Consider the following 7,640-nt stretch of genomic DNA (forward strand, 5'->3'; position numbering starts at 1 on the left):
GTCCTGCTTTATGCCAGATTTTGTTCTGCTCCTTGTCCAAGAATTTACATACATGGCTGTATCAGCTTGCTCTGATCCTGAACGTAGATGCATCTCTGGCATGCCTATGATCTCAATCATATGCACTATAGTCATATTTTCTATCAGCAAAGCTTGGAATCGTTAAGATATAGAGAAAGGGACAGCGTCTAGATGTCCCAGATTCAACCCAAAATATTCCACAAAGCAGATTTCAAAAAGGGGGTTTGGATATTGAAGTGGGGCTGAGCATTATCGAAGATTGTCTGATTAGACTTAAAAGATGAGTAACTTCAAGATATTAAACTAGTATCAAATACAAATAGCAGTTCAGTTCAAGATTGCATAGTTCCTGAATTGGGACCTTCATCTTGCATTAATGGACAAGGTTGTTCTCCCACCTTCTCTAGGAGAAACTAAAGTAAGAGCCACATTGATGATGCAACACTTTGTGGAATTTGTTAAATCACAACTCTTGTCAGCCCTTAAACAGGCGTCAATGAATATTAGTCAGCATTTAGGAAAGGAGGGTGCGATGAGAGTCCTGGTTTCTCTCGATTTGATCCTTATATCAACAGATTTGAAGAGTACATGACATCTAGATTGAATTTACATTTATAGCAACTTGTCGTGAATAATTATATCTGGGAACTGGGTCCAAGATTGGAAATAAGATTGAAGTTCATCCCACCTAAGATTCTTGGAGTACCTACATCGAATGATAGTGAAATTATCTGAATATGATAGAAACTTGTTGAATGGAAAAATCCCAATGGTGAGTTCTTTGGGCCACACGAATGGCTAAATATTACACATGAGGAGCCGTCTGGAAGCAAAAAAAAAAAAAAAAAAAAAAAAATATATATATATATATATATGGAGATGTCTAGAGACGAACAGGGCTGAGTTCGTGGGGGGATATTAGAACCTTCCTGCAGCAGCGATGACCCTATAAGAAGATATTCTTCATTCCGCGTCTAGGGGTCATTGCATACACGAGTTTCGTTGGAGGAGGGCCATCAAAATTTGCATTTTTATTAAACGATCTGCTTCTAATATTTTCTTTCGTTTTTTGGCAGGTATATGATCATGTGAGGAAGTCTTCGCGCGCTAGGGCAGAAAGGGAGATGTCCATGTGGATTACAGCTTGGCGGATGAACAGTATAGCTTAAAAGCACTCACAATGGATTCGACAAATGAAGGACTTCGCAAGAGGCTCACGGGAGTCAAGATTATATTTGGTTCTGCAATAAGATTCAAACACACATTTCATGGGTTGATGAATTCACACCCAAAATTGATCGTTGCAGAGGTCATGTATTAACGTTAAAGAGAGTGCAACGCACAGGAGAGCCCGATTATGCTTTGGTAAAATTAAAACTGTTCTTGCCAGCATTGGATTAGTTGGTTTATGAAGGGGCGCGACTCTTGAAGTGAAATCGACACCTCTTCAGATGTATATAAATATATGTAAAGTAAGGAATGATATCATTTTTTTGATTTTAAAAAAAAGAGGGAGTTATTGTCTGTAATCAGGATACAATTTAAAATACATACAGAATGCTTGTATTGTAAAATCTTTTGTTGGCACCATTAAATATTCGGTATCTCTCTAAAGAAAGAATTGAGAATTCGAACAAAGCCAAGGAGATAGAGATTTTTGAGTTTCAAATTTGGATACGGTGAGGATTGATTTGTATTGAATTGAACATCAGAAGGCTGAGTGTCTTTGGTACAGTCTATTCTACAACCAAACCAGTAAGAGTTTCTATTTGTCATAGAGTTGAATTGTATATATTCTCGTCCTTTATGGTTTATCTATTTATTTGTCTATAGTTTATTAATTTGATAAGAACATTAAATTGTTTAACGCTATTCAAATTCGATTAATACAAATAGTACAGGAAACCATTTCTTTTCTATTATTTGTATCTATTGTGTCCATATAATGGTTAAAACATAATAGGCTAATTTGAATGCGCCGACACAACAATTTGTGACATCAAATTAATTGAAATCCTGACAAATATTATAATATTAATACTACGAAGTTGTATGTAAGAAATATATGTTGACTCTATTACCCAAATAGAATCAGGCACTGGTCACAACCTCGCTCTTAAATTTTGAATCCAATGTTGGCATTTCCTCATTTTTTTTTCTTAGAGGATCTAATTTCACGTTGTAATTCATTTTAATTTTAATTTTCAACAAAGTACAACTTAAATAAGCAGTCCAAATTTGAAGTTATTAATCATAAATATTGAAGTTTTCCTTAACGCTTGCCTGTTGAAGGAATCTATTTTGCAATCCGCTATAATACATTTTGTATCCGAGTTTTGGATTTGGGTAAACAGGCCTTGGTCCAGCGGAACCTAAAGTGCAGAGGATTTAATCCTGTCACGTTGGCCAAAATCAGTTAGATACCCAGCATCGAACAAGCAAGGCTCGTAGGTTTCTAACCTGTGATTTTGATAACCAACAGATTGATGACTCTACTGGGGAAGTCACAAGTAAAGTTTACTTACTCCATGACCAGTTTAGAGTTTCATTTAGGTAAAAGTCTAGAGGTGAGATTTTTGATTTCGTTTTCTTTCACTTAGATATAGATACATTAGTAAGTTTTCTTTTGTTTCCATTTGTCGTTTATAATTTTCAGATTCCAACATTCAGATTTTTAATCATCATTGTGATAAAATTTACAAATCTCTTCTAAAATTTCAAAGCTGTGCTCAAAAGTCTTAAAGTTTTGGCTTAAATTTTCATTTTATTTAATTCACATAAAATCAGAAACTAAAAGGAGATCTCTTTTCTTACTTTCAGCAATTTTTTTTTCAAGTTATCGGCATAAAACTTTGCTGGATAAAGAATCCAAATTTTCATTTCTTTCTGTTTAAAAGAAATTGGCGACCCTATTGTATATTTGGATCCGCATTTGTTTAATTTTGCAAGTGTATGTGGGGTAGAAGATCGGTAAACCCCCAGCCTAAAAGACTTGCACAACTCAATTTTGAGAAAAAGCTAAAGAATAAGAAAGGTAAAAATCAAAAGGCAAACATGTTTTACGCGGGGCATAGAAATTTTCAAGAAAGAGCTAGTAAACAACTTGAAGTTTATGAGTCAAGCCATAATAGCTTGGAAAAGGAAGAAGAAAACCCATTCTTTCACATTCCTAGAATTGATGAAGAGCCTCAATGTGAAATAACTCGTATAGAGGATGATGACGAACAAGAGAAAATAATGCAATGGGGCTTAATAATAAAGAAAATGGCTGAAACTACGAATGGCAATAACGCAATATTAGCAAAAGCATTAAAAATGCAGCCAGATGACATCCTAGAAAAAATAGGAATGTCAAAAGACCTTATTAACTCCCCGCATAAACCTTCTAATGAAGAAAGATCAGATAGATGGAGGGAAGAAAAATCAGATCAAAATACTCCGCTTAGGTATAACCCACCTCACAGAAAGAATTTGGAGGCACAATATGCTACTAGTCATGATAATCCGCTCTATGAGAATATAAGAGAGAGAAATCAAGATAACAATGTTAATAGAAATAATAATCAGCGAGCATGGAACAATGGTAGAGGAATTCAGCAAAATAGTGGGAATACTAGACAGCCTTATGGGGCAAATCAGAATAACAATAATCAAAACATTCAAGGATATGTGGCTCAAAATCAAGGCAATAGAAATCAAGTGATGCGACAACCAATGACAGTTGAATGCTATAGACAACTTGATTTCATTGGGATTCAAGGATATCCGAATCCTATTTCAAATGATTTGAGGAATGCCATCCCAAAATTTTCAGGAAATGGAATTGAATCAGCTGAAAGACATGTTATCAACCTGAAAAATGTGATTGAAGATTTTGAAGAAGAACATGAAGATGTGTTCATGAAATTGTTTGTTCAATCATTAACTGATGATGCTGTGGAATGGTATAGAAGTTTGCCAGATAGATCAATTTCTGGCTGGTGTAATTTTGTAGATCAATTCATTGAGCAATTCGGGGATCACACTGATACATCTTTCGCGTCACATGAATTGACTAACATTAATAAGAACTCAAATGAATTAGTGTCAGAGTTCAACAAAAGATTTAATAAAGTCCTTAACAGAATTCCAAGAGAAACTAGGCCTGTAGATTCATTCTTGATTGATTTTTATTCAAGTGCCTTTGATAGCAAAACTCACTATGAAATAAGATCTCATAGACCTTCCTCGCTACCCCAAGCTTTCAAGGTTGCCATGACTATTGAAAATGATAGGAAGGCCGCAGGAAGAGTTAATAAGAGGGATGATTCAAAATTGTATAACCCAAAAAATCCTAAGAAGGACGAATTTAAAGAAATAATGGACATGTTAAAGGAGATAAAAGTCAAACAAGGTAGAAATGAGAAGCCACCCTTTAATAAAAATGACAGAGTAAGATTACATGATATGCCTTATAACACAAACTGGAAGGACGGAAAACCAGAGAGACTAACTCATGCTAAAGATACACCTGATCCCTTGAAGAAAGTGAATATTGTTGATGATGGCCCATGGTGTGATGCATGTAGGCTGCCCCACGATCCTAATCATTGTATTGTTGCGCAAACTATTTTTGAAGAAGGAAATCAGGAAAGTGAAGAACAACCCGTGGTCAACACAATATCATCTGAACCAATATGGGGAAGAGATGAAGATGACTCTGGGGATGAAGATCAGAATGCTGATTATTATTACAGAGGCTCTAACCAGCAGTGATGTACTCAACAAGTCTTTTCAGATGAAGAAGATAATCCTACTTTTTGTAGATTAACACCAGAAGAAAGAAGAGCTTATACTATTGCAGCAGTTGAGCACGCTAAACATACATACCAAAGAAGGAACAAAGATAATAATACTGATCAAGGAACTCCTACTGGTATATTTGTAAGGAATCAAAAGCATATTGAAGCATCTAAGAAGCCTGAAAATCAAGCTCAAACCAAATAGAAGGAAGGTAACCAAACTTATAGAATGACCAAGCAACCAGTTGTGCAAACTCATGGTAAGAAAATATCCGATTGTCATAGTTTTATGAGTCATGCTTTATCTCAATTAAAGATTACTGTGCCTCTAATGGATATGATGAAATTTGTTGATTACAGGCATGAAACGGTGAAGATATTGTCTAATGTGCAAGATATTAACAATAAGGATGATGATAAAAGTAATGAAGAAACACCCATTGTATATCTAGGAACAACATTAAATAAAAGGGAAAATCAAGTAGACCTGTTCTATTTAACATTGTTGATAAACAATAAATTGGTAAAAAATTGTATGATTGATTCTGGCGTAGCAGTCAATATTATGTCTGCTGATGTAATGAAAGAAATAGGACTTAAAGTTGATACTCCCTTTGGAAAATGTTATGCCATGGATAACATATCTGTACCTGTAGTTGGAATAATTAAAAATGTTGAATTTCGTTTTCCATCATTTCCGCATATATCATACAGAACTGACATTAAAGTAGTTGAAATATCAGCAAGCTATGGCATGTTGTTATCTAGGCAATGGTCAAATTTGGTTGGAGGTCATGTGCAGTTAGATATTGTAGTGCCTGCCCCTAAGTCGCATTTCTGTCATCCTTGCCAAACTCTTTTAGGCCAATTTATGTTTGATGATTAGTATTATTATTTTAGAGATTATCAGATGTTGTTTTACACTCAGTTTATTATATGATGAGATTACTTGGTACTCTATATTTCATGCATGTATGATGATTATTCAATGTTTTCAGTTATCGATGATGATTAGTTAGATGGTTTATTATCACACGTGCTTTCTTATGGATACTTACCCCATACTGCATGTGTATGGTGTGCGTGTTTGTTTTTATTTATGTATGGTGTTTCTGATGTGGTTAAGGAAGGGAGTCGCAGTCACCTGCTAGTCGGGATCTACACGATGCACCACTTCCTGCCATTGTCTGTTTAGCTTAAAATATTGTGTTTGTACATGCGTGGATTTTATGCAGGTTGCAGGTACCGGGTATCGACTTCCTTGAATTGCCAGGATGAGCGTACCCTATCGCATTGTCTCAATGGTAAGAGAGGGGAGATAAACTCTTAAGTCCAATTCCTAAACCCTTTAGCCAATTGTCCTAATTGATAATCAGGACAAGTATCTGAGTTAAGTACCCTCCGAATGCATCAAAAGATGTAATTTCGTGATTATAACCCTTTTTGTTTTGATTTAGTATATGCTTTTCTATGTTGGGTTTTCGTATGTGGTTATATGAGTCCTTGATGTGTTTTCTAGTAATTAAGTCTAATTAAAAAGATTAATTAATGATTTAATTTAATAGAGAATTATTATGATATCTTTAATATTTAATTAATTGAGGAATTAATTAAATAAAAGAACTAAATTTGGAGATTAAAGTTCAAAGATAAATTTAGAACAGGATAATATTTATCTAATTTAATAATAATATATTTGGAGTTCATTTTTAAATAAATGCTAAATATTATTGTTATTTAAATTAATTAAATATGTTATCAATTAAGTTCTAAAATAAATTAAAAGTTGAAAGATATTAAATTATTAAGAATTCTAGATCGCATGATCTAAGCATGAGTTTAAATATGAGAAATAAATTAAAAGATTAAATAATAGAAATTAATAATGTTATTTTAATTTCATGAAGTGCACATGAGATTAAAGTAATAAATTAATCTAAAATAGAAGTAAGTAGAATATTAAATAAAGTTATTTAATAAATCAACTTAATGTGCATGAAAGATGAATGCAAAATAAAATAAAAGATAAGAAAGGTTAATTGGAGTTAACTCAGTTGTGCAAAGAGTCTTCTTGGGTGAACGCACAATTAAGTGCCCCGGTTTGAGGAGAAAATTTGCTTATCACAAACGTTGGGGGTTCATTCTTAGGGGAGGAATTGGAGACAACATTTTTAGAGACGAATTTGGACGCGAATTTTGGAGGCGAATCTTCTCACAATTCTTGGGTGTTTGTGTGTTAGCATCAGATTCAGGTAGGGTCTTGTGTTTTGATCATTGCTTGAATTATGCAATTTGATATTTCTATCTACTTCGTGATTGTAAGAACTTGTCTTCTCAAATTTCATTGTATGAATGTGTCAATTCTTCATTCTGGACCTTTTTGCTATTCATTTTCATCTATAAATCCAGGTTTAAAAATCGTTTAGAAGACCTCATTCAATAGTTGGAATAAATAAGAATTAAATTGGGTTTTGGGTTTTAATTAAAATGGAATTAAAAAAAATTAAAATTGGAAGGAGATTAAATTTGGAATTGGAAATCCTATATTGAAAATTCAAATGGATAAATGAATTTTTCCTATTAGACTATAGTTGCAATTGTTATTAATAATAATAATAATGTTTGAATTTAATTTTATTAATTTTTTTAATAAAATTTAAATTTAAATACAGATATGGAAAAGAGATATAATAAATTGATATTAAAATTTAAAATAAAGTTAAATAAGATTATTTATCTATTTAAAATATTATTATTACTGAAAATTTAAAATAAAATAAAATAATGCATATTCTCTTATGCAATTTGGAGAGGTAATGTTTAAATGCTTTAATTAAA

The sequence above is a fragment of the Cupressus sempervirens genome, chromosome 11, assembly GCF_028749045.1.
Source record: "Cupressus sempervirens isolate cs-2001-9-10 chromosome 11, ASM2874904v1, whole genome shotgun sequence".
Lineage (NCBI taxonomy): Eukaryota > Viridiplantae > Streptophyta > Pinopsida > Cupressales > Cupressaceae > Cupressus > Cupressus sempervirens.